Below are 22,829 nucleotides of genomic sequence, written 5' to 3'. Positions count from 1 at the left end.
TCCTTACTTTTACTCTCTTACTTGTTGCTTTTAATTTCTGAGAATTGAATCAATTCCACACTTATCATTGTTGATACTCCACATAGCTAAAAATCGAATTAAGTGTCTTTACTCCGTACTCCCTGTGGATTCGACCCCGCTCATCCGGGATTATTACTTCGACAAACCCGTGCACTTACGGGATATAAGCAATGGACTTTGTCAAGTTTTTGGCGCCGTTGCCGTGGTGCTATACTTACGGGATATACTTTGCACTTTGTTTTCTTATCTATTTCACCACACATTCTATTTCATATCTTCTTATTCTATCATCGTTCTGATTTTCTTTTTCTTTATTTTTGGTGCAGCTCCAGGTTATGACCTGAGGGAATCCATCAATATTGATTGAACGAGACCCTGAGCTTGAACGTACACTTCGAAGGAAAGGGAAAGAACCTGTACAAGAACAGCCTAATCAAGCTGATTTGGAAGTAGAAGGATTTGACAACATGGCAGAACAAAATGAGCAACAACAAACACTATTCAATTATGCCAGACCTTCAGTGTTGGGGACACAATTGAGTATTGTGCGTCCCCCAATTACAGCTCAGAATTTTGAGCTAAAGCCGGCATTCATCCATATGCTGCAACAGTCCGCACAATTCAACGGTTTGGCCGATGAGGATCCAAACAGTCACATAGAGAGCTTCCTCGAGGTGTGTGACATGCTTAAGATAAGTGGTGTGACGGATGATGCCATCAAATTGAGAGCCTTCCCATTTTTCTTAAAGGAGAAAGCAAAGCAGTGGCTACAATCATTAACTAGGGCATCAATCACTACATGGGAGGAGATGGTAGAAGCTTTTCTAGCCCGTTATTTCTCTCCCGGAAAATCAGCAAAGCTCAGGAATTAGATATCATCCTTTATGCAATTGGAATTGGAGTCTCTATTTGAGACATAGGAAAGGTTCAAGGAACACCTGCGCAAGTGTCCGCAACACGGATTTCCGGAGTGGATGATTGTTCAAACCTTCTACAATGGTTTGAACCCGAGTACAAAGCAACTCTTTGATGTGGCGGCAGGAGGTACCTTAGGTAGCAAGACCCCCGACAAGGCTCGTCAATTGATTGAGGAAATGGGGTTAAATAGCTACCAGTGGAATGCTAGGGAAAACAAAAAGGTGGCCGGTCTCCATGAAATTGATGCGTTATCTTCATTGGCGGCCCAAGTGGAGAGTTTGAGTAAGAAGCTAGATCTTATAGCTTCGAATAGAGTTGCGGCCGTAACCAATTGCACCGGTTGTGGTGGAGGACATGCTCGCTCTGATTGCCCAATCGTCATTTGTGATGTTTCTTCAGTTGAGAATGTTGACTTTGTAGGTAATGGAATGAGACCTCAAGGGAATCCATACAGCAACACCTACAATTCAGATTGGAAGAATCATCCCAACTTTTCATGAAGTAATCAAGGACCACAGAAGACCATGGGGCCATCGGGGTTCCAACAACAACAACAAGCCCCTCAAGTGGAAAACAGAATTTTAGGCTTGGAAACCAGAATGACGGATTTGGAGAAGCACTTGGCTAGATTTGTTCAATCGGCAAATACAAGTTTTGAATCAGTCGAGGCTACACTTCGCAATCACACCGCCTCCTTGCACAATCTTGAAAATCAAGTTGGGCAAATTGCGAAATCTCTTTCCGAAAGGCAACATGGGAGTTTACCAAGCAACACGGAAACCACCCCGAGAGAACATGTGAAGGTGATCGCTTTAAGAAGCGGTCGTGAGGTTGATGGGAGGCTTCCGAGTGAGAAGCTGAAAGAACATGCACCCGAGGTTGTAGAGGTTGAGAAGGGAGCAAACAAAGAGAAATAGGTGGCACCCCCATCTTTCAAGCCAAGAATCCCTTATCCCTCTAGATTGAAGAATGACCAAGGGGATGAACAGTATAAGAAGTTCCAGAGTTTGTTCAATCAACTCCACATCAACATTCCTTTTGTTGAGGTTTGGCTCAAATGCCTAAGTATGCAAAGTTCCTGAAAGACCTATTGACCAACAAGAGGAAATTGGAGGAGAGTGCTTTAGTGGTGCTTGATGCTTCATGCTCAGCGGTGTTGCAAAAGACCATGCCGAACAAGAAGAAGGACCCGGTAAGCTTCATTATTCCATGTAACATCGGCAACTTAGGTGAGGAAATGGCATTGGTGGATTCAGGGGCAAGTATCAATGTCATGCCATACACTTTCTTCCAAAAGTTAGGCTTGGGTGAGCCTAGGCCTACTCGGATGACTTTACAATTGGCGGAGCGAACGGTACGACATCCGAGAGGCATCATTGAAGACGTGCTTATCAAGGTGGACAAGTATATTTTTCCGGTTGACTTTGTTGTGCTAGATGTCGATGAGGATGAAGATGTACCCTTGATACTTGGGAGACTGTTCTTGCGGACTTCCAAAGCATTGATTGACAAGGACGATGGAGAGCTCACATTGAGACTCGGAGACGATAAGCTCACTTACCGCCTTGCTGAAGCCATGTGGCATTCTCTCGATTTTGATGACACTTTATATTTTATAGACACTACTGATGAGATTGTTCATGAATATATACAGGAAATGTTCAACCCGGATCCGTATGAAGGTTTGTTCGACCAAGAGGAGATCAATGAAGAAGTAATGATGCTTGGTTCGAATGGAGAGAAAACATCTACCCAGGAGATCTTGAAGAATGTGCTCCAGAAAATGAAGAGGGCTAGGAGACGCCACTGAAACGCCCCAAGACTATTGGAGACGTACATGAGCCAAGGAAGTTGGACGGACTATTGCTAGGTGGTCGAAGCCCGATAGTACACCCTCTACCCTTAAGAGACTTTGCTCATCATGCTTTCAAGTTATGGGTAAGAGGGCAACCTTCATTCATGAACCCCCGTGAGGTCAGAACCATACGTCAAGCTTAGTGACATTAAACAAGCGCTTTTTGGGAGGCAACCCAAGTGTTTACTGTTTTCGTATCTTTTAGTTTAGTTTGTTTGCATGAATAAATTGTTAAGTGTTGGTGTTGAAACTTTTGAGTATTTGTGCTTCGATTTTATTGTGGGTTTTTAAAAGAATTCATTTTGTGTTTTGTTGTGAATTGGCGAAGTTTGGTCATTTGAGTTCGATTTTGTGCGTTTATCTGGTAAATTTTGCATAATAGGGCAGGCTCTGAGTGTGTAGACATGTTCAGACAAGTTCTGCAGAGCCTGCAGGTTTTTCTAAGTCATCCAGAGAAAACACACGGGCGTGCAGAAATTCCACATGCCCGTGGATGTGTACTGTGAACTCATCCAGAGAGGGCACAGGGGCGGCGGCTGCCCCTGTCGACAACCATGCGACTGCCGCACGCCCGTGGGTAATTTCCGCACGGGCGTGTGCCTTCCTGCAGAGTAGGGCAGATTTTCCCGAGAACACACAGGTGCGTGGACTAGCCCCTGTGGGTTACCTTTTTAACCACACACGGGCGTGGGTAATTTCCGCATGCCCATGCGAAACTCTGCAGGTTGTTCCCTCCATCCCGAGAAAACACAGGGGCGTGCGGCTGCCCCTGTGAATTGGGCTTGTGAATGTCCACGCCCTTGAGGAATTTCCTCATGGGCATGTGGAAGACTTGATATCTTTTTCGGATGTCCAGGGAAGCCACAGGGGCGTGCGTCTGCCATTGTGGGTCTGGCGCACGGGCGTGGATAATTTCCCCACGCTCGTGGGAGATCGTTCTAAGTCAGTGAGAGTTTTTCCCGAGAGCGCACAGGGGCGTGCATACGCCCCTGTGGAGTTTTTGAAGTGAGGCACACGGGCGTGGGGAATTTCCACACGCCCGTGTGGATACACAGAACGTCAAAAGTCACGAGTTCTGTTTAAAAAGGGGATGATTTCTCTCCTTCTTCACGACTCCTTTTCACTTGAAAACACTCTCACAACATTCTCCGAGTCCATTGCGCTAGTTTGGTGGGATTTTAGCAAGTTTTCCGGCCGGCTCTTTATTTTCTCACTTCTCCTCGTCGGTAAATTCAGTTTTTCTTCATCTTCTTCGTCAATTCATGATTTCTATTGATTAATCTGGTTAATAATGCTTTGTTTTTCAATTGGAACAATGATTTACGTTTAGAACGAAGTTAGAGATATTGTTGAGTTATATTTTTGGATTGTTGATGCCTGACCGTGCGGTTCTCACGCCGCGTGAATCCACACAGGCGTGCGGAAATTCCACACGACCGTGTGGATTTCTTCAGTATTGTTTTATCAACTTGTTTGACTAAGTTTGTTTAAATTTGGCAGATCATGGCACCTAGGACAAAGAAGCAAGCTGATAAGAGGCCACGTGAGTCATCCTCTGAGCCCGAGGGCATGCGATTTGCGATTCCCGAACATCAGGCCCGTTATGAGCCCTTATCGAGACTCCGCTTCGGATAGACTCAATTCCTGGACATGACTATACTACGAGATCTTCAGCAGGGACATGACTTCGCTGATGAGGTTGAGGATGTTGTTTCAGATGGTGGTTGGTGGCAGTTGTTGACGACTAGAGAGCCAACTATCCGAGAGTTTGCACTGGAGGTGCTCTCCTCGTTTGAGTTTGATAGAGCGTATGCGACCTTTAATAGTTTGGGCACCATTCAGTTCAGAGTGTTTGGACGCCACCTTAGCTTGAGCATTACGCAGTTTTCCATACTACTTGACTTATACGAGGAGGCATTCACAGATACAGAGGAGTATGCACAGTTGCCTACTGATTACCCTGGAACCTTGACCCCGCAGAGAGCTTCTAGAGTGCTATGTGGTCAAGGTCAGTATGAGCCGGGGGTGTCCAAGGCCATGTGCCTTTCCTTACCTGCCTTCAGATATTTGCACGCCATCATGACTAAGTCTGTGAATGGCCGTGGGGACAGTACTGGTGTCTTCAGCCGTTAGGAGTTGTTGTACTTATACTCAATGGTAGAGCGCGTATCGATCCACTTAGGGTACATCTTGGCTGATTACATCAGACATCAGGGATAGTATGCTAGACTGGGAGCGATCTTCTCGGGCCCTTACATTACGAGATTAGTGCTGGGCATGGGTCTCTTGGATTCGATTCGTGGGGCCGAGAAGACGAGTGTACCCGCTCCCCTGGATCTAGAGACGATGCGGTTGATGGGCATGGTCCGTAGGGTTCGGATAGGGGTTTTTGCGTTAGTCCTACAAGCCCCAGAGCTAGCTGAGGATGAAGGTGATGACACCGGAGAATCTCAGCCAGTCCCTGAGCCTCAGCCCGCATCGATGGAGACCGAGGCACCTCCAGCGGCCGAGGTTACCGAAATTAGGGCTACGCAAGCCACTCAGTACACAGAGTTCATGGCGCGTTTCGACATATTACAGCAGATCCTAGAGCGAGATGTTGCCTCATCATTTGTCCTACAGCCGAGGACTCTTCAGGCTCCGCCAGTGCCTCCAGCACCTCCATCCTCGACCCCAGCCCGAGAGCGACTCCGACACTTGACCTTTCTTTTACTTTCATGCATTTTACTTTATCTTATTTTCTTGTTTTTAGACTTGTTCACTCAGAAAGGATTTTCCTTCTGAGTTTATGTTATTTTGCATTATCGAGTTGTATTCATTGCTTCATCTTTTATGCACTCGAGTTATTTTTGTTTTTCTTGAGCTTCACTGAACCCCCTCGTGTATGCGTACAGATGGTCTTGTCTTCCTGGAAATTGAGACTTAGTCATGGGCACGGTCAAGGTGCTTTGGCAGTTGACCGTGTGAGCTTCACAACCCGTTGAAACACTATTGCCATGGAATTTGCTTCATCAAACGCAACACTAGGAGTCAGGGGAATATTGTTTTGATTTCTTCTCCCACATCTATTTTTGAATGATATATTTTGAGTGAGCTTGCATGTGTACATTGAGGACAATGTACAACTTAAGTGTGTGTGTGTGGGGGGGGGAGTTTCATAATGCGCACATTTTTTCTATTGTTCTTGATTGTTATATGCTCACATAGCCAATGGCGGTTCACCTTAGTTGCAATGTTTGTATTCTTAAGTCTAGGATAATTGTTAACATTGAATGTTTTCATGCTCTAGTTCTTGCTTGAATTTTTAGGAATTTTTGCCGGATTTACACTTAGTGCACTACTCACTCTTTGAACCCTATTGGAAACTCATGTTTGATGTTAAAGGGACTAGTTAGGTTTACTTCTTTTGCTAAATTGAAAAAAAAATGAAAAGAAGGAACAAAATAGTTTTATTGTTTACTTGTAGTTGTTGGGTGGAAAGATCTACCACCTATGAAGTATGAAGCTACTCTCACAAGTCGGATACTAGTTATGACCTAATGAGAGAAAGAGCTATCTCATAGGATGAGTGAAAGCTACCACTCGGGTTGAAAGAGCTACCACCTCGAAAGTATGAAAGCCACCTTAGCGGCCACTTTGGAAAGGGCTACCTTAGAGGATGTGTGAAGCTACTACCATCTTTTAAAATTTTTATCACTTTTGTAGATAAATAAGTCCCTTGTACTTAGAACTTTGAGGAGCATAATTTGGGTTGTTTTGAGTGAGTTCACACACTTACACGAAATTCGGGTTTGTTGTCCTTTTTTATTCAAGTTTTTAGCTAGAGCATTGATTTTTCGTATTTAGTGTTGAAATTTTCCTTACTTATAGAATGCTATCTTTGTATACTTTGGTGAACCTAAGGCGAAGCACTTTCAATATTTTTCTTCATTGATGCACATAATGTTTAATTTTTTTGCTTGAGGACAAGGAAAAAGCTTAAGTGTGGGGGAGTTTGATAAGTGCTTGATGCGATATGAATGCGAGCGTTCATTCCTTATGTTGAGCATTACTTTTCTCAGGTTTTTACATTAAATATGTGTGGTTTTTATGTTACTTTTTAAGCGGTAGGGGCTGTGAAGCCGAGTATGAAGGAAATAGGCCAATGTGGATCATAATGCACTCGATTTTTGGAGGAGATCTTTGCTAAAGTTCAAACGCGAAGACATAGGGACGGTGTGAGATGCTAGAGTGTGTGTCAACCTCCTCGCATTCGAAAGTGAGCACATCCATTTGGAGAGGGCACAAAGGCGGTCACACTCGAGCATTCAATCTTATGCATACAAGAACAGGAGCTCCACCAACATATATATCATTGAAGAAGCAAGTGATTCACGACGTGAACGTGTGCCCGTTTGCGTTACCGCGATGAAAGTATGGAATTGGGAAGTTATTCAGGTCGAAGACTGTAGAAGAGCAATGTAGCAATAATGTAGAAAGTACTGTAGCAGCACTTTTCACAGCCGGCCGAGAAACCAGAGAAATAGAGAATCCACACGGGCGTGTGGAAATTATCCCCGCCCGTGTGGAAATTCCGGATGGGCGCGTGTACCATCCAAGCCCGTGGAGTTGCCCGATTCCAGCCATATTTAAAGCCTGTTCAGCACCGATTTTGGTATTCTTTTCTCCATCTTTTACCTAACTTGCGAGAGGGCTTCGGCTAGGGTTTTCAGGGGTATTGGCCAAGGTTTTGGAGAGGTTCTACGGCTCCGACATCGTGATTCCATTAGGAAGAAGGTTGGTAGGGGAGCTTCGATCGAGGCGTATTCTATACCGGACGAAGGAATCCTTGGACAACGAGTAGAGGACTTTCCACAAGACCGTTGACCCGACTATCGAGGGTGTTTCTTTATGGATTCATTGCTTTTACATTCAATTTTTTTGATTGTACTTAGCTCCATGGAGAGCTAAACCCCCTAGTGGGTACTTTGGTGATTGTGAACCCTAGGATGTATTCGTTTCTTTGAACTTCTTTATTATGCTTTCAATAAATTGATGTTGATTGTGAGTTCCAACCATGAATGCTTGATTGTATGAACATTTCCTCTGGAATGACACTAGGGTTGAGAGTTCTTGTTGGTAACCTTGTGAGTGAGTGACACACCATGAGCGTTAGACAAGGCTAGGTTCGAGAGGGTTGAGATGGTGAGTCGAGAGGTACAGGAGCGTCCCCTTTCCCCTCTGACTTGATAGATTCTACCTCCGTTCTTCGAGTTCTTTGCAGCCATAATAGAGTGAATGATCTAAGGGATGAATCTCCGCTGGGGCCTAGTTGCGTGTGCAATGGAGTGAAGCGTTGAGGTGATCTTAGTATCTAGGGCTTAATTATGGCTAGGGACCTTCCGCCTGGACCAAAGGGTTAGGTCTAAATCTAGGAAGAGATTTATCAGTTGGAATCCCTAGAGCTCATTGCAACTCTATGCGAGTGCGAGGTGTTGAAATTGTTCAATTTCTCCTCCGGGACATGTATAGAGTTAGGCATAGTTGACCTTAGATTTGGGACTATGTGTGTAAGGATTTCCACGACTCACCATTGCATTGATTAGGAAGCATAATAGGGAGTTCTTGCACTTGAAGCGATTATCCTAGGTGAAGCATCATCCGAGTACCCCATCTTTATCGATTGCCTTGCCTCCTCCTTACTTTTACTCTCTTACTTGTTGCTTTTAAATTCTGAGAATTGAATCAATTCCACACTTATCATTGTTGATACTCCACATAGCTAAAAATCGAATTAAGTGTCTTTACTCCCTACTCCCTGTGGATTCAACCCCGCTCATCCGGGATTATTACTTCGATAAACCCGTGCACTTGCGGGATATAAGTAAGGGGACCTTGTCAAATGCCTAAGTATGCGAAGTTCCTGAAAGACCTATTGACCAACAAGAGGAAATTGGAGGAGAGTAGTTCAGTGTTGCTTGATGCTTCATGCTCGGCGGTGTTGCAAAAGAACATGCCGAACAAGAAGAAGGACCCGGGAAGCTTCATTATTCCGTGTAACATCGGCAACTTAGGTGAGGAAATGGCATTGGAGGATTCAGGGGCAAGTATCAATGTCATGCCATATACTTTCTTCCAGAAGCTAGGCTTGGTTGAGCGTAGGCCTACTCGGATGACTTTACAATTGGCGGACCATACGGTATGACATCCGAGAGGCATCATTGAAGACGTGCTTGTCAAGGTGGACAAGTACATTTTTCCGGTTGACTTTGTAGTGCTAGATGTCGATGAGGATGCAGATGTACCCTTGATACTTGGGAGACCGTTCTTGCGGACTTCCAAAGCATTGATTGACATCGACGGCGGAGAGCTCACATTGAGAGTCGGAGACGATAAGCTCACTTACTGATGAGATTGTTGATGAATATATACATGAAATGTTCAACCCGGATCCGTATGAAGGTTTGTTCGAAAAAAGAGGAGAGCAATGAAGAAGTAATGATGCTTGGTTAGAATGGAGAGGAAACATCTACCCCGGGGATCTTGAAGAATGTGCTCCGGAAAATGAAGACGGCTAGGAGACACCACCGAAAACACCCCAAGATTGTTGGAGACGTACATGAGCCAAGGAAGTTGGACGAACGCTTGCTAGGTGGTCCGAAGCACGATAGTACACCCTCTACCCTCATGAGACTTTGCTCATCATGCTTTCAAGTTATGGGTAAGAGGGCAACCTTCATTCATGAACCCCCGTGAGGTAAGAAAGATACGTCAAGCTTAGTGACATTAAACAAGCGCTTCTTGGGAGGCAACCCAAGTGTTTAATGTTTTCGTACCTTTTAGTTTAGTTTGTTTGCATGAATAAATTGTTAAGTGTTGGTGTTTCAATTGTTAAGTGCTTGTGCTGCAATTTTATTGTGGGTTTTTAAAAGAATTCATTATGTGTTTTGTTGCGAATTGGCGAAGTTTGGTCATTTGAGTTCTATTTCGTGTTTTTATCTGGTAAATTTTGCATAATAGGGCAGGCTTTGAGTGTGTAGACATGTTCAGTCTAGTTCTGCAGAGCCTGCAGGTTTTTCTAAGTTATCCAGAGAAAACACACGGTGTGTGTAATTTCCGCATGCTCGTGTGTGTGTACTGTGAACTTATCCAAGTAGGTCACAGGGGCGTGCGGGCGCCCCTGTGGATGACCATGTGACTGGCGCATGCCCGTGGGTATTTTTCACACGGGCGTGTGCCTTCCTGCAGAGTTGGGCAAATTTTCCCGAGAACACACAGGGGCGTGGACTAGCCCTTGTGGGTGACCTTGTGAGCAACACACGGGCGTGGGTAATTTCTGCAATCCCGTATGAAACTCTGCAGGTTGCTCCCTCCATCTCGAGAAAACACAGGGGCGTGCGGCTGCCCCTGTGAATTGGGCTTGTGAATGTCCTCGCCCGAGGGGAATTTCTGCACGGGCGTGTGGAAGACTTGATATCTTTCTCGGATGTCCAGGGAAGCCACAGGGGCGTGCGTCTGCCCCTGTGGGTCTGGCGCACGGGCGTGGATAATTTCAGCATGCCCGTGGGAGATCGTTCTAAGTCAGTGAGAGTTTTTCCAGAGAGCGGACAAGGACATGCGTACGCCCCTGTGGAGCTCTCGATGTGAGGTGCACGGGCGTGGGGAATTTCCACACGCCCGTGTGGATGCACAGAACGTCAAAAGTCACGATTTCTGTTTAAAAAGGGGATGATTTCTCTCCTTCTTCACGACTCCTTTTCACATGAAAACACTCTCACAACATTCTCCGAGTCCATTGCGCCAATTTGGTGGGATTTTAGCAAGTTTTCCGGCCGGTTCTTTATTTTCTCACTTCTCCTCGTCGGTAAATTCATTTTCTTCATCTTCTTCGTCAATTCATGATTTCTATTGATTAATCTGGTTAATAATGCTTCGTTTCTTCAATTGGAACAATGATTTATGTTTAGAATGAAGTTAGAGATATTATTGAGTTGTATTTTTGGATTGTTGATGCCTGGCCGTGCGGTTCTCACGCCCCGTGAATCCACACGGGCGTATGGAAATTCCACACGACCGTGTGGATTTCTGCAGTATTGTTTTATCAACTTGTTTGACTAATTTTGTTTAAATTTGGCAGATCATTGCACCTAGGTCAAAGAAGCAAGCTGATAAGAGGCCACGTGAGTCATCCTCTGAGCCCAAGGGCATGCGATTTGTGATTCCTGAACATCAGGTCCGTTACGAGTGCTTATCACGACTCCGCTTCGGACAGACTCGATTCCTGGACATGACTATACTGCGAGAACTTCAGCAGGGAGATGAGTTTGCTGATGAGGTTGAGGACTTGGTTTCAGATGGGGGTTGGCGGGAGTTGTTGACGATTAGAGAGCCAGCCATACGAGAGTTTACATTGGAGGTGCTCTCCTCGTTTGAGTTTGATAGAGCGTATGCAAGTTTCGACAGTTTGGGCACCATTCAGTTCAGAGTATTTGGACGCCACCATAGCTTGAGCATTATGTAGTTTTCCGTGCTACTTGGCCTATACGAGTAGGTATTCACAGATACAGAGGAGTATGCACAGTTGCCTACTGATTATCCTGGAACCTTGACCCCGCAGAGAACTTAAAGAGTGCTATGTGGTCAAGGTCAGTACGAGCCGGGGGTGTCCAAGGCCATGTGCCTTTCCTGACCTACCTACAGATATTTGCACACCATCATGAGTAGGTCGTTGAATGGCCGTGGCGACAGTACTGGTGTCTTGAGCCGTTAGGAGTTGTTGTACTTGTACTCGATGGTAGAGCGCGTACCGATCCACTTAGGGCACATCTTGGCTGATTACATCAGACACCAGGGACAGTACGCTAGACAGGGAGCGATCTTCTCGGGCCCTTACATTACGAGATTAGTGCTGGGCATGGGTCTCTTGGATTCGATTCGCGGGCCCGAGAAGACAAGTGTACCCGCTCTCCTGGGTCTAGATACGATGCGGTTGATGGGCATGGTCCGCAGGGTTCGGACATGGGTTTTTGCGTTAGTCCTATCAGCCCTAGAGATAGCTGAGGATGAAGGTGATGACACCGGAGCATCTCAGCCCGCCCCCGAGCCTCAGCCTGCATCGATGGTGATCGAGGCACCTCCACCGCCCGAGGAACCACCCCCAGTGCGTATGTTTTCACCTTCTCGAGCCAATGATCGCTTTGAGAGGCTCGAGAATGCTATAGGAGTTGTCCGAGCCGAGGTTGCCGAGATTAGGGCTACGCAGGCCACTCAGTACACAGAGTTCATGGCACGTTTCGACATATTACAGCAGATCCTAGAGCGAGACGTTGCCTCATCATTTGTCCTGCAGCAAAGGACTCTTCAGGCCCCTCCAGCACCTCCAGCACTTCCATCCTCGACCCCAGCACCAGAGGACCCACTATATGCTTCCACTTCAGCAGCAGCAGCAGCGGAGCCCAAGAGCGACTCCGACACTTGACCTTTCTTTTACTTTCATGCATTTTACTTTATCTTATTTTCTTGTTTTTTTAGACTTGTTCACTCGTAAAGGATTTTTCCTTCCGAGTTTATGTTATTTTTGCATTATCGAGTTGTATTCATTGCTTCATCTTTTTATACACTCGAGTTATTTTTTTGTTTTTTTCTTGAGCTTCACTGAACCCCCTCGTGTATGCGTGCGAGATGGTCTTGTCTTCCGGAAATTGAGACTTAGTCATGGGCACGGTCAAGGTGCTTTTGGCACTTGACCCTGTGAGCTTCACAACCCGTTGAAACACTACTCGCCATGGAATTTGCTTCATCAAACGCAACACTAGGAGTCGAGGGAATATTGTTTTTGATTTCTTCTCCCACATCTATTTTTTTGAATGATATATTTTGAGTGAGCTTGCATGTGTACATTGAGGACAATGTACAACTTAAGTGTGGGGGTGGGGGGAGTTTCATAATGCGCACATTTTTTCTATTGTTCTTGATTGTTATATGCTCACATAGCCAATGGCGGTTCACCTTAGTTGCAATGTTTGTATTCTTAAGTCTAGGATAATTGTTAACATTGAATGTTTTCATGCTCTAGTTCTTGCTTGAATTTTTTTAGGAAGTTTTTGACCCGATTTACACTTAGTGCACTACTCACTCTTTGAACTCTATTGGAAACTCATGTTTGATGTTAAAGGGACTAGTTAGGGTTTACTTCTTTTGCTAAATTGATGAAAAATGAAGGAACAAAAATAGTTTTTATTGTTTACTTGTATTTGTTGGGTGGAAAGAGCTACCACCTATGAAGTATGAAGCTACTCTCACAAGTCGGATACTAGTTATGCCCTAATGAGAGAAAGAGCTATCTCATAGGATGAGTGAAAGCTACCACTCGGGTAGAAAGAGCTACCACCTCGAAAGTATGAAAGCCACCTTAGCGGCCGCTTTTGAAAGGGCTACCTTAGAGGATGTGTGAAGCTACTACCATCTTTTAAAATTTTTATCACTTTGTAGACAAATAAGTCCCTTGTACTTAGAACTTTGAAGAGTATAACTTGGGTTGTTTTGAGTGAGTTCACACACTTACACGAAATTCGGGTTTGTTGTCCTTTTTGATTCAAGTTTTTAGCTAGAGCATTGATTTTTCGTATTTAGTGTTGAAATTTTCCTTACTTATAGAATGCTATCTTTGTATACTTTGGTGAACCTAAGGCCAAGCACTTTCAATATTTTCTTCATTAATGCACAGAATGTTTAATTTTTGCTTGAGCACAAGCAAAAGCTTAAGTGTGGGGGAGTTTGATAAGTGCTTGTGCGATATGAATGCGAAGCGTTCATTCCTTATGTTGAGCATTACTTTTCTCAGGTTTTTACATTAATATGTGTGTTTTTATGTTACTTTTACGCAGGTAGGGCTGTGAAGCCGAGTATGAAGGAAATAGGCCAATGTGGATCATAATGCACTGATTTTGGAGGAGATTTTGCTAAAGTTCAAACGCGAAGACATAGGACAGGTGTGAGATGCTAGAGTGTGTGCCAACCTCCTCGCATTCGAGTGAGCACATCCATTTGGAGGGGCACAAAGGCAGTCACACTCGAGCATTCCATCTTATGCATACAAGAACAGGAGCTCCACCAACATATATATCATTGAAGAAGCAAGTGATTCACGACGTGAACGTGTGCCCGTTTGCGTTACCGAGATGAAAGTATGGAATTGGGAAGTTATTCAGGTCGAAGACTGTAGCAGAGCACTATAGCAACAATGTAGCAAGACTATAGCAGCACTGTTCATGGCCGGCCGAGAAACCAGAGAAACAGGGAATCCACACGGGCGTGCGGAAATTATCCACGCCCATGTGGAAATTCCGCACGGGCGCGTGTATCGTCCACGCCCGTGAAGTTGCCCGATTCTAGCCCTATTTAAAGCCGATTCAGTCCCGATTTTGGTATTCTTTTCTCCAACTTGCGAGAGGGCTTTGGCTAGGGTTTCAAGGGGTATTGGCCAAGGTTTTGGAGAGCTTCTATTGCTCCGACATCGTGATTCCATTAGGAAGAAGGTTGGTAGGGGAGCTTCGATCGAGGCGTATCCTATACCGGACGAAGGAATCCTTGGACGACGAGTAGAGGACTTTCCACAAGACCATCGACACGACCATCGAGGGGGTTTCTTTATGGATTCATTGCTTTTAAATTCTATTTCTTTGATTGTACTTAGCTCCATGGAGAGCTAAACTCCTAGTGGGTACTTGGGTGATTGTGAACCCTAGGATGTATTCGTTTCTTTGAACTTCTTTATTATGCTTTCAATAAATTGATGTTTATTGTGAGTTCTAACCTTGAATTCTTAATTGTATGAACATTTCCGCTAGAGTGACACTAGGGTTGGGAGTTCTTGTGGGTAACCTTGTGAGTGAGTGACACACAACGAGCGTTAGACAAAGCTAGTTTTTTGCAGCCATAATAGAGTGAATGGTCTAAGGGATGAACCTCCGCTGTGCCTAGTTGTGCGTGCAATGGAGTGAAGCGTTGAGGTGATCTTAGTATCTAGGGCTTAATTGTGGCTAGGGACCTTCCGCCTGGACCAAAGGGTTAGGTCTAAATGTAGGAAGAGATTTATCACTTGGAATCCCTAGAGCTCATTGCAACTCTGTGCGAGTGCGAGGTGTTGAGATTGTTCGATTTCTCCTCCAGGACATGTATAGAGTTAGGCATAGTTGCCCTTAGATTTGGGACTATGTATGTAAGGATTTCCAAGACTCACCATTGCATTGATTAGGAAGCATAATAGAGAGTTCTTGCACTTGAAGCGATTATACTAGGTGAAGCATCATCCGAGTGCCCCATCTTTATCGATTACCTTGCCTTCTCCTTACTTTTGCTCTCTTACTTGTTGCTTTTAATTTCTGAGAATTGAATCATTACCACACTAATCATTGTTGATATTCCACATAGCTAAGAATCGAATTAAGTGTCTTTACACCCTACTCCCTATGGATTCGACCCCGCTCATCCGGGATTATTACTTCGACAAACCCGTGCACTTGCGGGATATAAGCCAGGAGACCTTGTCACAAGCACATCTTTAATGATACCCCTCAATGTCTCATTGTTCGGTCCGCCAATTGCAATGTCATCCGAGTAGGCCTAGGCTCACCCAAGCCTAGCTTTTGAAAGAAGGTGTATGGATGACGTTGGTACTGGCCCCTAAGTCTGCCAATGCCATTTCTTCACCGAGATTGCCAATATTACATGGAATGATGAAGCTTCCAAGGTCTTTCTTCTTGTTCGGCATGTTCTTTTGTAAAACCGCCGAGCAAGATGCATCTAAAATCACTGAAGCACTTTCCTCTAACTTCCTCTTGTTGGTTAACAAGTCTTTCAAGAATTTTGCATACTTAGGCATTTGCGCCAACACCTCAACAAAAGGAATATTGATGTGGAATTGTTTAAACAAACTCATAACTTCTTGTATTGTTCATCTCCTTGGTCATTCTTCAATCTAGAGGGATAAGGGATTCTTGGCTTCAAAGATGGGGGTCCCACCTCCTTCTCTTTACCTGCTTCCTTCTCAACCTCTATAACCTCGGTTGCGTGTTCATTGGGCTTCTCACTCGGAAGCTTACCCTCAACCACACAACCACTTCTCAAAGTGATCGCCTTCATATGCTCTCTAGGGTTGGTCTCGGTGTTACTCGGAAAGCTTTCTTGTGGCCATTCCGATAAGGACTTCGTAATTTGCCCTACTTGATTTTCAAGATTATGCAAAAAGGCGGTGTGGTTGCGAAGTATAGCCTCAACTGATTAGAACCTTGTATTAGATGATTGCACAACCCTAATTAAGGCCTTCTCCAAATCTTTCATTCAGGTCTCCAAACCTGAAACTCGGTTCTCCATGTTTGGGGCTTGCTGTTGTTGTTGGAAACCCGGTGGCCCCATGGCTTTTTGTGGACCTTGGTTGCTCCACAAGAAATTGGGATGACTCTTCCAGCCCGGATTGTAGGTATTGCTGTATGGATTTCCTTGATTCCTCGTGCCATTACCCATAAAATCGACATTCTCAACCGAAGATGCATCACCATTAGAGGTCGGGCAATCAGAGGGAGCATGTCCTCCACCACACCCGGTGTAAGTAGTCACGGCCACCACTCTATTTGAAGTTAGGAGATCTAACTTCTTACTCAATGATTCCACTTGAGCTGCCAATGAGGTTATTACATCTATCTCATGGAGACCGGCCACCTTTTTCTTCTCCCTAGCATTCCATTGGTAGTTGTTTAACCCTATTTCTTCAATTAATTGACAAGCTTCACCGGTGGTCTTGCTACCTAAGGTAGCTCTGCTGCCGCGTCCAAGACTTGCCTTGTACTCAGATTCAGACTGTTGTAAAAGGTCTGAACAATCATTCACTCTGGGAATCCGTGTTACGGGCACTTTCTTAGGAGCTCCTTGAACCTTTCCCACGTCTCAAATGGAGACTCTAATTTAAACTGTACAAAAAATGAGATCTCATTCCTAAGCTTTGCAGATTTTTTGCGAGGAAAATATCGGGCAAGAAAAGCTTCTACCATCTGCTCGCATGTGGTAATCGAGGCTCTAGGTAATGAGTGTAGCCACTGCTTCGCTCTCCCCTTTAAGGAAAATGGGAAGGCTCTCAACTTGATGGCATTCTCCGTCACCCCATTTATCTTCAGCATATCACACATCTCGAGAAAGTTCTCTATATGACTATTTGGATCATCATCGGCCAAACCACTGAACTGTATGGATTACTGCAACATATGGATGAATGCCGACTTCAGCTCGCAGTTCTGAGCAGTAATCGGGGGACGCACAATGCTCGATTGTGTCCGCAATACTGAAGGTCTGGCATAATCAGATAATGTCCGTTGCTGCTCATTCTGTTTTACCATGTTTTCTGACTCTTCCACTCCCAAATCAGCTAGATTAGATTATTCTTGCACAGGTTCTTTCCCTTTTCTTCTCAGTGTACGTTCAAGCTCAAGATCTCATTCAATCAATATTGACGGGTTTCCTCGGGTCATAACCTGGAGCTGCACCCAAAAAGAAATAAAAAGAAACAATAACGATGATATATTAAGAAAATATGAAATAGAATGAATAAATGAATAGCTAAGAAAACAAAGTGCAAAGTATCTCTAAACGCCTACTCCCCAGCAATGGCGCCAAAAACTTGACACGCCCATATATGCGTGTAAATCGCAAGTGCACGAGTGTCGAAGTAACAATCATAGATGAGTGGGTATTGTATCCACAAAGAGTAGGGAATAAAGACCCTTAAGTTGTTTCTTAACTAATGTGGAAGATGAATAGTGATAAGTGTGACAAAATATGAAATAACGAAAATAAAAACAACAAGATAGAGGGCACAAGTAAAGGAGAAGGTATGGCAATCGATAAAAATGGGGTACCCGGATATTGATCTTCCTAGGACAATCGTTTCAAGTGCAAGAGCTCTCTATTATAGTTCTTAATTGATGCAATAATGAGACGTGAAAATCCTTAATTACATGATCGCAAATCTAAGGTCAACCATGCCTAACTCTATACATGTCCCGCAGGGGAGATTGAATAACCTCTCAACCTCACACTCGCATAGAATTGCAATAAGCTCTAGGGATTCCAAGTGATAAACCCTATTCCTATGTATAGACCTAACCCTTTGGTCCAGGTAGAAGATCCCTAGCCACAATTAAGCCCTAGGTGCTAAAATCACTTCAACGCTTCACTCCATTACACTCGCAACTAAGCCCCAGCGGAAGGTCATCCCTTAGCCCATTCACTCTACTATGGCAGCAAAGAACTCTTGGAACATGGAGGTAGGATAGATCACACCGGAGGGGAAAGGGGACGCTTTGCTACATCTTGACTCACCCTCTCAACCCTCTCCAATCTAGCTTTGTCTAACTCTCATGGTGTGTCACTCACTCACGAGAGTTACCAAGAAGAACTCTTAACCCTAGTGTCACTCTAGGGGAATATTCATACAATCAAGTCATCAAGATTGGAACTCACAATAAACATCAATTAATTGAAAGCATAATAAAAAAGTTCAATGAAACGAATACATCCTAGGGTTCACAAATACCCAAATACCCACTAGGGGTTTAGCTCTCCATGGAGCTAGATAAAAGAAATGAAATCAAATGTAAAAATAAAGCATATATAGAAAATCCCCTCGTTAGTCATGATGATGGTCTTGTGGAGAGTCCTCTACTCATCACAAGGGTCCCTTTGTCCGGTCTAGGATACACCTCGTCGGATCGGTGCCGACGAAAGCTCTCCCGCTATCCTTCTTCCAAATGGCGCACGATGTTGGAGCCGTAAAACCTCTCTAAAGCCCTAGCCAATATCTCTCAAAACCCTAGCCACCGCCCACTCTCAAGTTGGGGAAAAGATGGAGAAAAGAATGCTGAAATTGGCTTTTAAAGGGCTGGAATCGGGAATCCACACGCCCATGTGGGCACCCCTGTGGATTTTTCACACGGGCGTGTGGAATTTCCACACGCCCTTGTGGATTCTCAGTTTTACTGTTTTCTCAGTGGACTGTAAATAGTGTTGTTGCAGTATTTTTGCTATAGTGTTGTCTACAATACCCTCCTACAGTACCGGCTTGAAATACTCCCGAATCCATACTTTCATTGTGGTAACGCAAATGGGCAAACATTTACGTCGTGGATCACCTTGCTCCTTTAATAACGAATATGTTAGTGGAGATCGTGTTCTATATGCACAAGTCAGAATGCTTGAATGTGACTGCCCTTGTGCCCCTCCAAATAGTTGTGCTAACTCAAGTACGAGGAAGTTGGCACACATTCTTGCATTTGGAACCAGACCTATGTCTTTGCATTTGAACCTTAGCAAGATTTCCTCCAAATCAGTACATTATGACCCACATTGGCTTCTTTCTCTCATAATCGGCCTCACAACCCTACATGCATGAAAATAACATAAATACACCCATGTTATCATTAAGACCCGAGAAAAGTAATGCTCAACACAAGGCAAGAACGCTTTGCATTCTTATCGTATAAGCACTTATTAAACATACCTCCAGAGTATGGAGCAACACATAAATTGACAAAACGCAATATTTTTTTGCGATCTGCCTTTTTGGAAAAATGATTTGATCCGATATAATCTTCATGTGATGCATATAGAAAAGAATGTCTTCAACAATGTGTTTTTCACAATTATGGATGTGAAAGGGAAAATTAAGGATAATATTAATGCAAGAAAGATGTGGATATTCTTTGTGACTATAAGGAGATAGCGGTTCTTTCATACTTTTCAAGTTGAACAATTCCTAAAGCAATTTACACCTTAACAAAAGAACAAAAGAGGATCCTTTGTGGATGGATTCAAGAGTTAAGGTTTCTAGATGATTATGCTTCTAATCTTGGAAGGTGTGTTGACAAGAATGAATTGAAAATAACTACTATGAAGAGTCACAATTGCCATGTCTTTATTCTAAGGCTCATTTAGATTTCTTTTAGAGAATTGCTACCATTAATTGTTTGGAATCCGTTGATAGAATTAAGTTTATTATTTTGCACAATATGTTCTGTTGTGTTGACATTGACAAAATTATTGAGTTCAAGGAACATGTTGCACTGATTTTATGTAACATGGAAAAAATATTTCCACCTGCTTTTTTTAATTTCATTGAGAATCTCATTATTCATTTGCCTAATCAAGTTAGAGTTGGAGGTCTTGTTCAATATGGATGGATGTATCCATTCGAGAGTTAATACAAACCATTATTTAATTTTTCTACCTTCAATTTCTTCTTCACATAATTGATATAGAGTTCTATTACTTTTATACCTATAAGTTTCTCAAATAATTAACAAAAACATTAAAGAATGAAGAACACATTAAGGGTTCAATTTTCCAAGCATATATTGCTCAAGAAATCAACATTTTTGTAGAGCATCACTTTGAACCTCACGTATCATGTAGGAGGAGGAGATCACGATGAAATGATGGGGTTGTAGCAATGACATTTTCCCACCTTACTCGATCTTTAATTATAATGGTCAAGCCAAGGTCATCCAAAAATTAGGTGGTTATCGGAAGATGAGTTATGTGTAGCACATACTCATGTGTTATGAAATTGTTCAGAAGTATACCCATATCACAAGTAAGTTATTATTGAATAATGAGAAATATAATTTTATATTGTGTATATGTACAAGATCTAAAATTGATATATAAGTACTTCTTGTTTGAGTGGATATTCTTAGGATATTTGTCACCTATTTGGAAAGGAACCCATCTGATGCCATTGGCAATCCAGTTCATAAGCATTTTGCAAAATGGCTTGGAAATTTTGTGAGTAATGATATAAACATGTTAAAATTTTACTAAGAAATAATGAAATTTTTTTGTTAACATTTTTTCGGATTTAGGTTGAAAATGAGCTTAATCAAGTAACCTACCCTCTCTTATGGAGTTTGGCTTGGGGTCCATCAAAGAAAGCAACAACATGTCCGGGATATTTCATTAATGCCTACAACTTCCATACAGTCACACGTGGCATGGAGAAGACCACCATGAATAGTGGTGTTTGTGTAAGTGGAAGCAATTCAGAGGATTCATCTTGTGATTTTTATGGTGCACTTGAAGATGTAGTGCTTCTTGAGTACTATGGTAGCAGATTAAATCATGTTGTACTCTTTGAGTGTACATGGTTTGACCCAATAAATGGCACCAAGGTTCACCCCCTGTATAATTTGGTTCATATTAATCATAAAAAGTTCTATCGAAAGTATGATCCATTTGTGTTGGCACAACAAGCCACTCAAGTGAAATATATTGAGTACCCGAGCATGAAGAATAACAATGGTGGTTGGTTGGTTGTCTGTCCCACAAAAGCTAGGCTAATGGTTGAGACAAGTTGGCCACAAAATTATTCATCTGTATATCAAATGAAGGAAATCTATCCCACAATCGGCATTAGTACTATAGAAGAAATTCCTGCTTTGTTTGACCCACAAGGCATACAACTTATTGATGACTTATCTGATCTACAACCCATTTTTGAAGTGAGACCGAGGAAGAGGAAGAAAATAAAATAACAGAAAAAGAACAAATTGATGATGATGATGATGATGATGATGATGATGATGATGATGATGATGATGATGATGATGATGATGATGGTGATGGTGATGGTGACCGTGATGATGATAAAGATATTAAACAACATGACTTTTAACAAACTACACAATATTTTGGCAAACTCTTTTTTGTACTTCCTTTTCATATGAACCTCTTATTTTTAACAACTCAGTGGATTTATTTTTATTTTGAATAAAAACTCACTATGCAATCCCATTGTGAGTATTTCATTCATGCTTTTGATGTGATAAGTAGTTTTAAAATTTTTGTTCTCACTTGTGCTTTCATGTAGGTGGTTAGATTATTTCACTTGAAGCGTGATGGATTGTTGTCAAGATTCAGGGACAACATCAGGATTGAATTTTCATTTGTTTTAACCTTACTTTTTCTAAAAAGTATTTTCAAATTTATTTTGTTAACACAATGATTAGGACAATAAACATATTTGTTTTTACTTAAGTAAGATGGCAAGGATATAATGAAGAGTCTTGGATTTCTACCATTATGCTAACTAGAATTGAATGAATTTGAAACATTGTAAAATATCAATTTCTTTGAATGACATTGAATTTATCCACCAACAGCAATGCCTTGTCATCATTCACACACACACACACACACACACACACACACACATATATATATATATATATATTTACATTTATATTTTTGTTTATGCTTATCTCTCAGGACAGAGTTAGTCTGGACGTTGATCTGGTGGTCAGTCAATATCAGGCCATGGTGGCATATCCACATGGGACCGAGGTTGCTCCACCCCAAATATTCATTAAAGATCGGGTGAAAACTTTCCATCAATATCTAGTACTGTGATAGATTTGCGAATGACTCCATGTATACATCCAAACATTCAACTAACAACAACAATGACTCCCTCACCACCAATAATGCAACCTTCACCAGCTATACTAGGAGCATAGTCTTCCCTAGTTCCACATAGAGAGACTTCAGCCCATGCCTCTAAGGACTACTCCTTAGCAATAGAAGTGCCACACAATGAGTCTCAGAGCACTGGGCCCCCTGCTTGATGACTTTGGACAGTTTAATTGTGTAAGTAGCTTTTCATGTTATGACAATTTTATAATTTTGTATATAAATATTCTAATAAAATATTTATAAGTTTTAAGGAAAATTGTTTTACATCACTCTTTTATTTAGAGATTATAAATTTAAGAGAGGGGTACATGAATTACTCAAATATCACCATAAAGAGGCATGGACTAGATGGGGGAAGTTCCCAAAGATGTGAGGTAAAGGACATTCACTTCTTTGACGGTAAGTATAATTTAATTAAGTAAATGTTCCAATATCTTTTAATTGTAAATATTAATTATTAAAAAAACTTAACTTAGTTAATCTTTTTTAGGGCATTTACATATGGAGACACAGCATGATTCGTCAGTGTTGCGACATTTCA

At 42.7% G+C, this 22,829-nt stretch overlaps 2 non-coding genes across 2 annotated transcripts; one reads left to right on the top strand and one right to left on the bottom strand.

Annotated features, from left to right (window-relative positions):
* Positions 1-878: 878 nt before the first annotated feature.
* LOC120269544 lies at positions 879-985 on the bottom strand. Its single transcript, XR_005539194.1, has one exon. It is a non-coding gene; the product is annotated as a small nucleolar RNA R71 (small nucleolar RNA).
* Positions 986-16,666: 15,681 nt separating this feature from the next.
* On the top strand, positions 16,667-16,773 carry LOC120269542. Its single transcript, XR_005539192.1, has one exon. It is a non-coding gene; the product is annotated as a small nucleolar RNA R71 (small nucleolar RNA).
* Positions 16,774-22,829: the final 6,056 nt, after the last annotated feature.

The sequence above is a fragment of the Dioscorea cayenensis genome, chromosome 9 (assembly GCF_009730915.1).
Source record: "Dioscorea cayenensis subsp. rotundata cultivar TDr96_F1 chromosome 9, TDr96_F1_v2_PseudoChromosome.rev07_lg8_w22 25.fasta, whole genome shotgun sequence".
Taxonomy (NCBI): domain Eukaryota; kingdom Viridiplantae; phylum Streptophyta; class Magnoliopsida; order Dioscoreales; family Dioscoreaceae; genus Dioscorea; species Dioscorea cayenensis.
This window is presented reverse-complemented; position numbering and strand designations above follow the sequence as displayed.